At 37.0% G+C, this 14,929-nt stretch overlaps 1 protein-coding gene across 7 annotated transcripts in view; it reads right to left on the minus strand.

The window, feature by feature from the left end:
* The window catches only part of Tbce (Tubulin-binding cofactor E), a 319,945-nt gene extending 314,836 nt beyond the window's left edge, over positions 1–5,109 (minus strand). For 6 of the 7 annotated variants that reach the window (XM_090399269.1, XM_090399264.1, XM_090399270.1 and 3 more), the window contains exon 1: positions 4,987–5,109. The gene's annotated coding sequence lies outside the window, so the exon portion shown is untranslated. Of the gene's footprint in view, positions 1–4,645; positions 4,665–4,986 lie in introns of those variants that run through there. The other variant, XM_090399265.1, reaches the window with a different exon arrangement.
* Between the last annotated feature and the right edge of the window lie 9,820 nt (positions 5,110–14,929).

Here is a 14,929-nt window from a genome sequence, read left to right on the forward strand (position 1 = left end):
ATACTCCTCCCCCCATTTTATTCTCCCTGTCATTCCTGAACACACTATACCCATCACATTCAATCCCACTAGCTATATCATCTACAGTCAGCCATGTTTCACTAATACCAATAACCTGGGGTCTGGAAGTACCAACCATGGCCAAAAACTCTTCCTTCTTGTTCCTAATACTCCTAGCATTAGTGTACATGAATTTAAGACCCCCATTAGCTCCAACCCTACCTTGATGCCTTATATTAACTATCCCACTCTGATTTGTTGTGCTTATTTGCTTGGGCATATTATATTCATTCTTACATTCAAATGCTTCCCTAAGGACTGTATATCTACTCTCCCCCCCCTAACAAATCTAGTTTCCCTGAATTTGCACATCCACTACATTCAGCAACACTTTCTCAAGTCTCCTTACACCGTAACCATTCAAATGCAAGCCATCTATCTTATATAGATCCTTTCGCCCATCGAACTCACTCCACACCACTCATCATACATAACCCACACATAAAGTCATTCGCAATTATGGCCCTCCTTTTAAACATTTCACTGAAATGTTTAAAAGGAGGGCCATGGCAAAAGACTAATCATTCTAACTAATCATAACATTCCACGGTATGATTAGTCAAAAGACTAATCATACCGTGGCAAAAGACTAATCATTCTAACTCTCTCACTCTTTTCTTTTGCTACCTCAAACAATTCATTCAGGTCTTCTATCATTTCCATTTTATCTCCTTTCAAATCATTCGTACCTGCCACAACAATAATTTCTTTCACCCTTTCCTTTTGCTCTCTAATAGACTCAGTTACATCCTTTATGGTTGCACCAGGTACGATTTTGTCAAATCCTCTAAACACACCTCGTACTAAAGAGTCTCCATACAGCACTCTATCCTTCATTTTGTTCATGTTCACACTCATACATCTATTTTTCCTGTCATACTTTTTATTATTGGCTGGTTCATTCAGTCAACTTTTGTTCATACGCTCTAGCTGCTGTTTTGCCCTTTGTATCGCACCATTCAACAACGCGATCTCACTCATTGCGTCTATCTCATCTTTTTTATTCTCTGTAAAACCATTTATACTATCATTCACACTTTCTACATTCACACTCTCACAATTCTCACGTACAACCTCGCCGTTTCTTGTCATATCCGTATTTTCTTCATTCTGAAGTTTGACAAAAATATCACACTCACGATCCGAAATATACTTCAATTCCTCATTCTCCCTACATTTTCTACACACATTCACTCCTTTATTATCATCTAACCACACTCTGACCACACTCCACAAAGTGTACATTTTGCAGCTCGTACACTGAATCATCTCTTTTATACTACCGTTCTTTGATAAAGATGGCGAACCATCATTACTGGCTTACTTACTTGCAACGTATTTTATCAAATTATAACACACCAAAAACACACAAACAGGCGCACTAAGATACGCAGGGCAAACAAAACTACGCAATATTAAGTAAATTTACCAACGATAACTGAAAATAATACTTATCTTATCAGGAGCTTGCACGATCACTACACATTACGATATAACCTCGAACCCGTATCCTCTGGTGTATCCAATTTTAATCAGACTTGACTTGTATATCTTCTTCTCTTTGGAAGTTTAAACCAAGTATTACCAATGATTAGTTTGTGTCTTTTACAAAACTCTATAAGTCTTTCACCTCTCTCATTCCTTTTTCTAAGGCCATATCTTCCTGTTATTCCCTTCTCTACCTTTTCACCTACCACTGCATTCCAGTCTCCTATCCAGATGGTACACCTTTTAGTTCATTATCTCTTCTATTTGATTATATATCTCTTCTACTTCATTTTCATCATGGTCACTTGTGGGCATATATATCTGTATAATTATTATGTCCAGGCTTTGCTTTCAGTTTAATCATAATCACCCTGTCACTTTCATATATTATATTTTCTACTGAATTTTTAACCTTTTCATTCAAAACAAATGCTACTCCATTTTTCCCCTGTGTTCTACATGAATATATAATTCTATAACCATCACTTTCAAAATCTTCTATATCTTCCCATCTGACTTCACTTAGACCAACGACATCCAATTTATTCCTCTCCATTTCTTTCTTCTACATACTGTACATCATCATTTACACTGATAACATGCTAATTAATTCCACTACATCCTTTGCAATGTTCACTCTACTGCCATAACAATGCGCCAGCATCACTTTCCATAATGTTGTTTCCTCTTACTTACCATATAGCAGAAAAATTCCCTTTGAATTATGAAAATTTTTTCACTTGGTTATAGTATAAATTAAAGATGCCAAGAAATTATATTCTTGTTGTGAGGCCTCTAATGACTCAACAAATATCTCCACAGCAATACTACGTGTAATATTGTCATAATAATAACTGTACTTATATACACTGAATATGTATACATTATATGTACAACTCCACCTGCCCCAATCTCTTAAGTGGGAAGCAATTTAAACTTGGTTGTAACTTTTTTTTTTCTTTTGTAATGATGGAAACAGAAAAATAAATTTTTCATCTCTCATAACATCTTTATTTTATTTATTAATTTATTTATTTTTGAGAGATACACAGTACTTTGCCCTATTATGCTGTAAAACTGAAGTAATTTTCCATCACATTTCTGTTAGTGGTGATAAATGGATAAGCAAAATGTGAGCTACTTCTATAACATGGCAAAATTTGTTTGCATAAAGGAAGCAATCTCTGCTATTTGTTTTCAGTCAGCTGTAATGAAGTTCATCTGTCAAAATTCTGAGAAACCTATCTGCAATTCTAATGGTTTTTATACCCTCCCACAATAAAAAAAAAAAAAAAAAAAATTACAAGAGCAAAGAAATGTTAGTATTTTTCTGATTTAGTCCCCTTTTATTTTTATGTGCATGCTTCAGAATATATTCAGGAAGATTTCAATAGACTTTTAACTTGGACAAAAGAGTGGGGTTGTAGTTTTTAATATCAATAAGTGCAAATAAGTCTGTGTATCGATGGTGCCATACTGATGGTTGACAGTAGATTGAAGTGTAGAGGGCATATTCCTAGTGTTGCAAGGGCTGCACATCGTAGTGCTGCTATGATAAGAAGTACTCTAACATTCAAGGATAAGGAAGTGGTTGTGCCACTGTATAAGGCACTGGTTAGACCACACTTGAACTACCATGCTCAGATCTCTCACCTGGTTTTCAATGTGATGTTGAGACATTGGAGAGGGTCCAGAGATGAGTGACGAAGACAATATCGGGACTTTGGAATGCTGGCAATGGAAAGAAGTTGAAAAGAAATGTATATTGCAGAGTTTGGTGGATAGAAGGAAGAGAGGTGATATAATAGAGATATTTAAGTTAATGAGAGGATTTTATCGGATTAATTCACAGGGGGATTATAAAATTAGTAGATGGTAAGAGGGGAAAGAGCCAGAGGTCATTCCTGGAAGTTGTGTAAAAGTGAGGTGAGGAGCAGATTTTTTACATGTAGAATTTTAAGTGAATGGAATGCGTTGCCAGAATGTGTTGTTAATTCAAGAAGTGTTAAGGATTTTATGATTCTATATGATAAATATGTTGCCAGATGAATGAACCTCCCACGATGAGTCTGTTGACTCCATGGAGGGTGTAACAATAATAATATATGCATAGATTGCACAGTGCTGATGCATGCTCTACTGGATACTTCAACTCAGCAGACTCATCTGTGGTAGTTTTTACTTGTGTGTGTATATGAAAGAAATTACTCGCAAAGTATAAGGTAGAAGGGACACAAAACGCTGAATAATTCCATTCTAATTTACTTTTGACAAAAAAAAAAAAAAAGCCTACAACACTCTATTGTTAGCAACATCATTACTATGCTGGGATTACTAATCTTCTTTCCAAAAAAATGGAAAATACTGGTTATTTTATTTGTTATATTCACTGAATGCAGTAATGGGCGATTAACTTTTAATATCTTTTCATATTAAAAAAAAAAAAATCTTTGACTAAAATCATCTATTTTCATATTGCCTAAAATCATCCTATTCAGTGATATTTACTTCCAAAAAAAAAAAAAAAAAAGCAATTTTTATCATCATTCTTGAAACATTTGGAGCCTTTGTTTTTTTTATAAGCAGTCCAGTCCTGAATGATAGCTGTGAAAATATCTGTCGTCATGTGTTGCATTTCAAATTGCTCAACAGAAAATCACAGCAAAATAAACGTAATTATCAATGAACAATTCAATTTACTCTGCTATCAAATACCATTTATGAATAATACGGTCGGCTAAATATTCACATCGACATTTTGATTACACCAGTATATGTATGTAAGTATGTGTACGCATTTTCTATTAAAATACACCCAATTATTTTTCGACACCGATATATATATATATATATATATATATATATATATATATATATATATATATATATATATATATATATATATATATACATACACATACATACATATATATATATATATTATTATTATTATTATGAAAACACATCCATTCGGTTTTCAACACTAACATAATCATGGGAGGAAGAAATAAGTAATATATTCCCAAAAACGTAGAAATCTCACTAATTCGGTTAAGTACATAGAACGGATTGCTGGACGCTCTATCATAATATATACCTGGTCTTTTTTTTTTTTTTTTTTCTTCAGTTTCAAAAGTTTTTGCAGCTTTAATGTCGTTTATGGAGACGAAATTATCAAACAGTGTACAAAGTAAAATCGGCCAAGTAAATAAATGAATATAAAAATTCTTCCAAAAACGATGTGACATTTCAAGTTGAAATGATGCCAGAAATTTTCAACATCAATAAATAACTTAACATTATACAACACTTTCTGATTGCTCCCAAATAATTTCAGATATGTTGATAATTATATCTTACAAGGATAAAATAAAATAAACTGACCAGTGCATTTTATAATTGGAATAAAATACAATGATAACAGTTTCTTTCACATACCTCTCCAACCTCTTTAAATAACGATACAGCAAATAGAAACAGATACATACGCAATCCTCATGGCAATCTCCATCAACATACAACTGCACATTAGCGCCACATTCAGCAGAAGCTGCAGCTGGCTATACTTGCCTATGTAATATAGGCACGATATACAAATTGCATAAATACAGTTAGTTGAAAACTTGTTAAAAAAAATCAGCCAATGCCTTTTTATTTCCGCATATACAGGGAGTAGGCGAGGCCGTTTTTAGCCCTATCTAACTTTTTGGAGACCGAGTGAGCAGTTCAATCTCCACTGGTACCCAATCACAGATAGCTGGCCCAAGGTTATCACTAATTAAGCGGCACGCAGTGAAGAGAGACGGCTCTACAGGTGCCGCCATCTCGTGGTCCCTAACCCTATCACTCATATTTAATGTCTGAAATAATGTGGGTTCTACGTAAATACAAACTAGTTGAATTTACGGGACGAAAAACCCGAGTTTTCGGGAGAAACCCCTCCCCCCCTTGCCCGTGCCAGAGATCGACAAACACGGGAACCAGTCGAAAAAGGCTTAGAAAAATTTCCTCTAGTCGCCGACTAGACCCGAAACCAAGTCTTCCTTCATGCGGCCAAGCACCGTGGTATGCAAACGCCACATCCACTGAGCTACAAATGCAAAGAGAGAACCCACTCGTGTATTTTATTCCCAAAGAGAAAGAGTGAGACAGAGAGAGAAGGCGAGGATGACATTTTTGAAGTCTACAAACTAGTCAAATGCCAGCCATAGCCATCATAGTTAGCTGGTCTATAGTTATCAATGGTTTTTAATAGGCATCTGGAAAGAAGACTCAGGGGCTCACTCGGGATGGCAAAACCGAAGTACCTGATGTCGGACCATGCCTAACTTCATGTATATACATGACGTATACATGCAGGGTGTTCGGGATAAATTTGACAGTTTCGTAAGGAAAAAGAAAATCTTCTTTGTATCTATTAAATTTAATGAATTGACAAAAAAACATTACAGGCAGAGTTAATTACAATACTATCAACAAGATTTACTCAAAATAACCACCATTAGCATCGATCACAGCTTCAATTCTGCTTCGGAACCTCGAACAAGCTGATGCTACAGTCTCCCTGGGAAGGGCCGCAAAAACTGTTTTAATTTTATCCATTAACTGGGCTTTTGTATTACTGGAAGTGCGATTGGTGTCTTTTTCAACTGCGCCCCATACAAAATAATCCATGGGGTTAAGGTCTGGGGAGTTTGGAGGCCAAACATTTGGACTGGTGAAGTCGTAGAAATTTTCAGACAACCATTTTTGACTTTTCCCAGAGGTGTGGCAAGGGGCCGAATCCTGCTGCCATACATACGGCCTACCATTGGCTACCCTTGTTATCCAGGGCTTGACTACAGTTAGCAACTCCACGAACAAAGCCCGAATTCCAATGCCAGGGTTCTTCAACACCTGTTCCTGCAGATTTGCGAGGAATTCTGCTGTACGAACGCAATCAGATCGTCTGCTAGGGATCTTTCTTCTTGCTACATCCTCGTAGTCACCATTGCAAGTCTCTAGTTCATGCCTGATTGTTTTTACTGTATTCAGGGAGCATTGGGCAGCAGTCGTAATATCCTTATTTTGATGGCGGGCACGAATCATCATGATACAAGTTATTCTCTTCCATGATTCAGGTGGGTTCCAGCTATCCATCCTTTCTGACATCTTGTATATGAATGAAGAAGGGTCCAAACTTTTAAATGAAGAGAAGTGTGTGTTAATACATGTAACTTACGGAAAAATATAATTAATTATAAATATGTCAAATTTATCCCGAACACCCTGTATATATCCTCTTCCCTCACAATGTATATTACATATACATGTAATATACATTGTGGGGAAGGAGAAAGAAGAAAAGAAAGAAAAGATGTGGAAGAGGGACCACTCTACTGTTATATTATCTGTAAAGTGGTCACTCTTTTCTTTCTTTTCTTCTTTCCCCATTCCCCCACAATGCTATTAGAATATTCGAGGGCTAGAGTTGAATCTTTCCTATTTTGCTATTTCATTTCATTTTATGCAGTGGGAGTTAGTCTTCTCTCCTGGGTATTTGCCTCACCTAGTAGACTGAAGTCCCAACCCACTTGGCCAATGTAGGATGTATTGAGACCAAAACCCCACAGACATGTGGAAAGGGCCTCTGAAACCATACCACTTTTTTCTTGCAGTGACTGACTTAACTCTCAAATCCTAATATGGCTGTGCCTTATAATTCATTTCATGCAGTATCGGTTGACTTAATGAAAAATCAGAGCCGCGTTTAAGGCTTAGACAGAGAGTCCTGTTCGAGAAGCATATTACAGTCTACAACACAAGTCACTGTTACTGTGAATGAAGAATACAGAAAATATGGTATTAATCTTAGAGGTGGGGGGAACTTTACATAAGCACATAGAATGCATCGGTCTACATGTGGAGTACTCTAAAGAGGTGAAGAGGTATAAAATTGACATAATGGGAATTATAGCGAATGGTATGGTACGAAATGGAATGGAGGAGGTCTCAAACAACAGGATGATAAGCTAGTTGTTTATTCAGGAGGTTACCCAAAGCATAATGGGGGGGGGCGCAGCTGTGATACTGAAGGCATTTCAGGTAAAGAGGTCTTCTTGGTTATAATCCCAATAATGACAGGATACTTTGTATTAGACTTGAGGTTCATCCTACCAATGTGTCAATAATCATACTTTATGAGCCTCAGACAGAGAAGCCCGAAGAAAAGAGTGAGGAATTCTATGAAAACCTACAGACTGCTTTGAACTGCCTACCAAAGAAAGGTGTACTTTACATCATAAGGGACTTTAATACAAAAGTCGGAAAGAGTATGACAGTTAGGCCTGAATGTGGCATGTTTCTTCTGGGTGAATGTAACACAGGTGGAGAAAGACTACTGGAATTTGCACATGCAAAGAAAATAGTTATTAACAATACCTACTTTCAGAAACACCCACTACGGACCTAAACTTGGACATCTAACATTGATAATTAAGGCACCAGATTGATTACATCCTAGCTATCCAATGGTGGAAGAAAGCATCTCTGATATAAGCCGGTTTTTTTCTCCAGAAACTCGGGTTTTTTCTCCCAGAAACTCGGGTTTTTCGTCCAGTAAATTCAAGAAAATTGACCGTAAAATAAATAAATAAATCAGCTAACGCCTTTTTTGTTCCCGTATACGGGGAGTAGGCGAGGTCATTTAGCCCTATCTACCTTTTGGAGACTGAGTGGGCAGTTCAGTCTCCACTGGTACCAATCAGAGATAGATGGCCCAAGGCTATCACTAATTAAGCAGTACTCAGTGAAGAGAGACGGCTCAAATGTGCCGCCATCTCGTGGTCCCTAACCCTAACACAATATATTTAATATCTGAAATAATGTGGGTTCTACGGTCGATTTTCTTGAGTTTACAGGACGAAAAACCCGAGTTTTCGGGAGGAAAAACCTGCTTGCCCGTGCCAGAAATCGACTAACTCGGGAACCGGTCGAAAAAAGGCTTAGAAAAATTTCCTCTAGTCGCCGACTAAACTCGAAACCAAGTCTTCCTTCGTACGGCCAAGCGCCGTGGTTGGCAAACGCCACATCCACTGAGCTACACAGGCTCTCCCGTAGAACCCACATTATTCCAGACATTAAATATTGTGTTACGGTTATGGACCACCAGATAGCGGCATTTGTTGAGCCATCTCTCTTTGTGTGCTGCTTAATTAGTGATAGCCTTGGGCCAGCTATCTCGGATTGGCTGCCAGTCGAGATTGAACTTCCCACTCAGTCTCCAAAAGTTAGATGAAAATAGTTATTAACAATACCTACTTTCAGAAACATCCACTACGGATCTAAACTTGGACATCTAACATTGATAATCAAGGCACCAGATTGATTACATCCTAGCTCTCCAATGGTGGAAGACAAGCATCTCTGATATAAGTGGGTTTTTTCTCCCAGAAACTCGGGTTTTTTCTCCAAGAAACTCGGGTTTTTCGTCCAGTAAATTCAAGAAAATCAACTGTAGAACCCACATTATTCCAGACATTAAATATTGTGTTAGGGTTATGGACCACCAGATGGCGGCACTTGTTGAGCCATCTCTCTTTGCGTGTTGCTTAATTAGTGATAGCCTTGGGCCAGCTATCTTGGATTGGCTGCCAGTCGAGATTGAACTGCCCACTCAGTCTCCAAAAGTTAGATAGGACTAAACGGCCTCGCCTACTCCCTATACGGGAATAAAAAGGCATTAGCTGATTTTTTTAATAATCGTTCCATTTAATTAGTGAACTAAAGCATACATTCAATCCCAAATCGAATCTCATAAAAGGCAAGAATGGAGCAGTACTAACAGAAGAAATAAAAACCAAAAACAGATGGAAATAATACTGTGAGGAACTGTAAAATAACAGAAAGGATAAGGAAAATTTAGAAGAGCCTCTCACCAGGAAAATTTTGATTTGGAACTTCCACCACTTAGGCATGAAGTTGAAAGAGAAGTTAAACAGCTTGACGACAATAAGCCCACTGGTATAGAAATCCATGGAATCCCAGCAAAGTTAATTAAGACCAAAGGGGAGGGAGGGATAAGAGTGCTTTAAACATTGACTATACGGATATGGAAGACAGGAGCATGATCTACAGACCGGAAGAAGCCGGTTATCATACCACTACATAAGAAGGGAAATTTATAAAGGCCTTTCTTTGGGTTGCCTTGTGATGTAGATGCAAATAGCATTTCAACATGGCTGCACCGTTCAATTGTAAATATGGTATAATATTATTTTCTTATTTCAATAGGAAACGAATTAGTCCCAATTCTTGAGAATTAAACCCAATGGTCATACCAGCCAAATAACTTACTTTAGCACCTTGTTTGGTGTAAAGGGAATTTTTATAATTTATGGGAGGAAAAACACTGAAATTTCATATGAGACCAGCTTTAATCGTTTACATCTTTAGGTGAAAAGTCATCAGCTCTTTACTGCCTTAAATGGATTGCATGCAGTCTTTTTACTAATGAAAGTGGTGTTGCCACTGATTACATTGCTTGTCTTTTCATTAGAGTAATTATACTATTTGAGGGTTTTTACCCCATTTCCTGTGTAATCCTGTGTAAATGGTATTTGTATTCAGAGCACTAGGCTACCCGAAAAAACAGTTCGATTCTATTTGCAAACTAGAAAAGTTTTTCTAACCCTTTCTTCAACTCGGTTCCCTAGTTAGTCACTCTTTAGCAGGGGAAAGCGAGTTTTTTTTTTTTTTTTTGACGGAAATCTGGTTTTCCTCTTGTAAATTCAGGAAAAGCTACCACTTGTCAAGGGCATTTATCAGGTGCGATCTCTACACGAGAAACCATTGAAAATTAGTGAGTTTTGGGGAAGCTGTCTCTGATTGACTATCGATGGAATTTTAGTTTCCCCTCAGGAAGGGCCGAATTTACTATTAGGCGCATAAGGCGCAAGATGGGGGCCTCACTCTCTAGGGAGGGCCTCATTTTAAAACCTTATTCCTCACAAAGAACAATAAAAAACAGCGTAGTTATAATTGCAAAATAAAATACTTATTTTTAAATATTAAATTCATAATATAAAAACTAGAGACCACTGAAAAATTTGTGAGGCTTCCCGCTTCCATTTGAAATACATTATTCTTTCCTTAGAATACAAAACTAACAGGGACTCTGTATTCCATAAAATTCATGTATGTAAGCATACCATTTCTTTGCTGGACGTATATAAGCGTCCTGGATAATATTCTATCCACCTGCTGAAAGAACATGGATAAGAAGTGTAGTTTAACCGTCATGTCCATTAGAAGGTTGATAATCCTTCACGCTGAAAAGAACACTTAACTACATCACCTGTGGTGCGTAGTAGCTATATTCTGTGGCCTACAGCAAGAAGTGCAGTTGCTTGCCGTTTGCTCGGTAACCGGAATCTAAGTTATATCAGACTAAATACCTATGAGTTATATTCATTTTGCTGCTTGTTTTTATTGTATAATTATAGTTTTTAATGCCAGCGTAAAATAAGAAATCCTTTCATACTTTCTTCACTTCAAATTGTATCACTTTGGAAGATCAATGTCACTATCAATTTTTTTGCTAATTATTTTAATCTCCAATACATTTTATAATTTTCCAAGAACTTGATTGAATATAATTATTCTTGTCAAACAATTATTTTATTAATTCATGAAAATCAAAATCTAAAAATGAATACAGCCTCCATCTATTCCAAATTAAGTTTCCTATTTTATTCATAATCTTAGTTTGAAAGTTAGTTATCATACGTAAATCTTGAATCGTATGATGTAATGCATAATTTTTATAATGTAATCTGTTGGTATTTGCATTTAAACTTTCTTGGTTCCCCCCCTAATCTCTCACTACAAATCAAAATAAAGTGCAGTTTATTTTGATTTGTCAACTGTTACGTACATATTTTTGGCTAATTTGGATATTATGCGGCAGTTTTGAAGCAGCGATATTTTCCCTACAATTTATCTTTTGAAACATGTATAGGTGCATGCGTCAAAATGAAATTTTTATTATTATTATTATTATTTTAACGGTGTCTCCATGGAGTCAAAAGACTCATCGCGGGAGACCCGACATTGACACACTAACCATTATTTACACAATACCTGTCATACCTCTCCTTAAATTCATTCACAGTTGAAGCATTCACAACCACCTCTGGCAAAGCATTCCACCCATGCACAACCCTCCAAGTAAAAAATCTGGTCCTAACACTCTTGTTAACCACACTCTTACACAATCTCCAGGGATGGCCCCTCGTTCTTTCACATCCTTCACTGGTCTTAAAAATATCATCAGTATCAATCCTGTAAAATCACTTTAACAATTTAAATACCTCTATCATATCTCCTCTCCTACGTCTATTAGCTAGATTTTGGAGCCCACAGATCATAAATCTATCCTCATAGAGGAGAGATTGATGATCCCACATTCTACAGACCTGCAACAATCTTTGTAACCAGCCTCTGAATCCTCTCCACTAGTTCCGCATCACCAAGAAATCCTGGCGACCAGATCTGTGCACAATAGTCCAAATGCGGCCTTATTAATGCCTTATAGAGTGGAACAATAACTTCCCTATCCCTGCTTGTTAGTGTGTTCCTCAACAACCATGTAATTTGATGTGATATTTTGGCAATCTTTGGAATATGCCCTTTAAACTTAAGTTCTCTGTCCACAATAACTCCCAAGTCTCTTGTCTCATCAACTTCCTGCAGTTCAGTTCCGTTAATATAGTAAACAGCATGCGATGTCATCCTCATGAAGTGCATCACCTTACACTTAGCCACGTTGAACTGACAGCCATTTACCTCAGTCCATACCGTCAGCTTATTTAAGTCATCCTGTAAAATATCCACATCATTTGAATTGATTATCGCTCTTCCCAATTTTGCATCATCAGCAAACAAGTGGATATATCCATTCAAGGTATTTCCAATATCATTGATGTAAAAATTAAACAATAGAGGACCAAGAACTGAGCCCTGAGGTACACCACTAGTCCCTTGCCTTTTCCTGGACTCAGCTCCTCCGTAAACCACTCTTTGATATCTGTCCACCAGCCATCCTTTAATCCAAATCACCATCTTCGGATCCAAACCCATTTGCTCTAATTTATGTAACAGAGTTCCATGTGGAATCCTGTCAAAGGCCTTTGCAAAATCAAGCAATATCACTGAGTAAGGGTTTCCTTTATCCAACTCCACTGTTACTTTATTATAGAAAGTAAGCAAATTACTTAGGCAAGACCTACCCTTCACAAAACCATATTACCCCTTATAAAGTATCATATTGCTGTCCACCCAGTCCTGAATTCTAATTTTAACCAATTTCTCCAAAATCTTAACCACCATTCCAGATATACTGATTGGTCTATAATTTGCAACCTCAGTCTTAGAGCCTCCCTTGTGCAATGGAACTATTTTCCCCTTTCTCTATTGGCACTTTACCAGAACTAAGGCTTAAATTAAGCATTCTGGTTAGAGGAGATGCTAATTCTCTTGCACATTCTCTTAACACACGAGCCGATATGCCATCTAACCCAATGGCACTGTTAGCATTAAAGTTCTTTAATATATTAAGCACCTCAATTTCATCTATCTCTATACTTTCATCAGTCAATGGTACATCTGACACTGCACTATCACTACAAAGATGGTACACTATTGCGAAATGATCACTAAGCAACTCAACTATTTGATTAGCTTCAGTAATTTCCCTACCATCAACACTTTTTAAAGTAATCTTTCCATGGATATTCTTCCTTTTACTAGCCACATAGCGAAAGGGTTTAGGGTTTCTTTTGGATTCATCAGCTAGCTTTAGCTTCCTCTCATAATTAGCTTTGGCTTTCCTTACCATACAGGTTACTCTCTTTGCCTGTACCTTATATTGCTCATTGGAACGCTCATCACCACCTTTTTCTTTATACGTCCTCCACAACCTTTTCTTTATCTGAAACTCCTGTTTAATAGTATTATTCATCCATTTTACTCCTACTTGATTTCTCCTTCTGACTCTGGGAATATAGTCTGATACAGCTTTCTTCAAATATTCCTTGAGAATCTCACACACACCATCAACATCTCTCCCCCCTGGAATTTCTCATGCCATGGTACAGCTGAAAGCTGACTTCTCAGTTTGCCATAATCACCAGCCTTGTAATTCCACATATACCCATTCTTAATAGAATATTCAGCATGTCTTTCAATCTCCCGGGTCAAGACCACATGATCGCTTTCCCCAAGGGGAGACATTGTAACTAAATTACTTTCTGATATGTTCTATGAGGTTATGACCAGATCTAACACTCTAGAAACTCTTGTTCCATCACATGCTCTCTCAGATAATTATCTCTTAACAACTTTATAAACTCCTCCTTTGTTTCTTGTGACCATTCCTTCCCCCAGTCTATGTCCCCAAAGTTAAAATCTCCAATAATAATTACTTGACCTTCACTTATCGTGCTAATTTGCCAATACATGCTATCTACATTCTCCCTTATTCCCCTTGGATTATAACAACAACCAATTACATATTTCGCCTTGTTAATCTCTGTCTCACACCAAACTGCCTCTAATGAACTGCCCTCTACATACCTGTCGCAGTGAGGTACTTCTATCTTTTTTGACTTTAATGTTTCATCTATCATTAATAAAACCCCTCCCCCCATTCTGTCATCTCTGTCCTGCCTGAAAATACTGTACCCCTTACATTCAATCCCAATAACTATATCATTCTTGGTTAACCAAGTTTTGCTAATTCCTATAATTTTTGGCCGTGTTGTACTAAGTAATGACAAAAATTCTTCACACTTATTCCTAATACTTCGAGCATTAGTATACATAAACTGAATACTCCCTACCTCCCATAATCTCCCTGTGTGCGAATTACCCCACTCTGTATACTGTTAACATTCTGCGAACAATTAATCCCGAATTCACAGCGATTAATGACCTTAGTACTATTTACAGCTGACTCTATCACATGCTTCCCTAGCAAATCCCATTTCCCGGTTTATGACCCTTTACTCTGTCCTTTATCAATAAGTGTTCTAAATGCCAAGCTCTTAATCCATTTAAGTGCAAACCATGTCTTTTATCAAAGTCATCCTAGACATTCATAAAATGAATATTCCGTTTCATTTCTTTGCAAAACCTTTTACACAATCTTGACACCATTCCATTTAATATAATTGCTCTTCTGTTCATTTCATCACTACCAAAGCATGGTAGCACACTCATGATCTTTCCACTCTTACTCTTTGCATTCATTGCTATTATTAAATCTTTCAAATCCGGTCTTACAGAAAATCTTTTGGTACGTAGATCATTCCTCCCTATAACTGCAATAATCTCACTCACTCTA

The sequence above is a fragment of the Typopeltis vanoorti genome, chromosome 10, assembly GCF_054136105.1.
Source record: "Typopeltis vanoorti isolate ZY-2024b chromosome 10, IOZ_Tvanoo_1.0, whole genome shotgun sequence".
NCBI classification, from domain to species: Eukaryota; Metazoa; Arthropoda; class Arachnida; order Uropygi; family Thelyphonidae; genus Typopeltis; species Typopeltis vanoorti.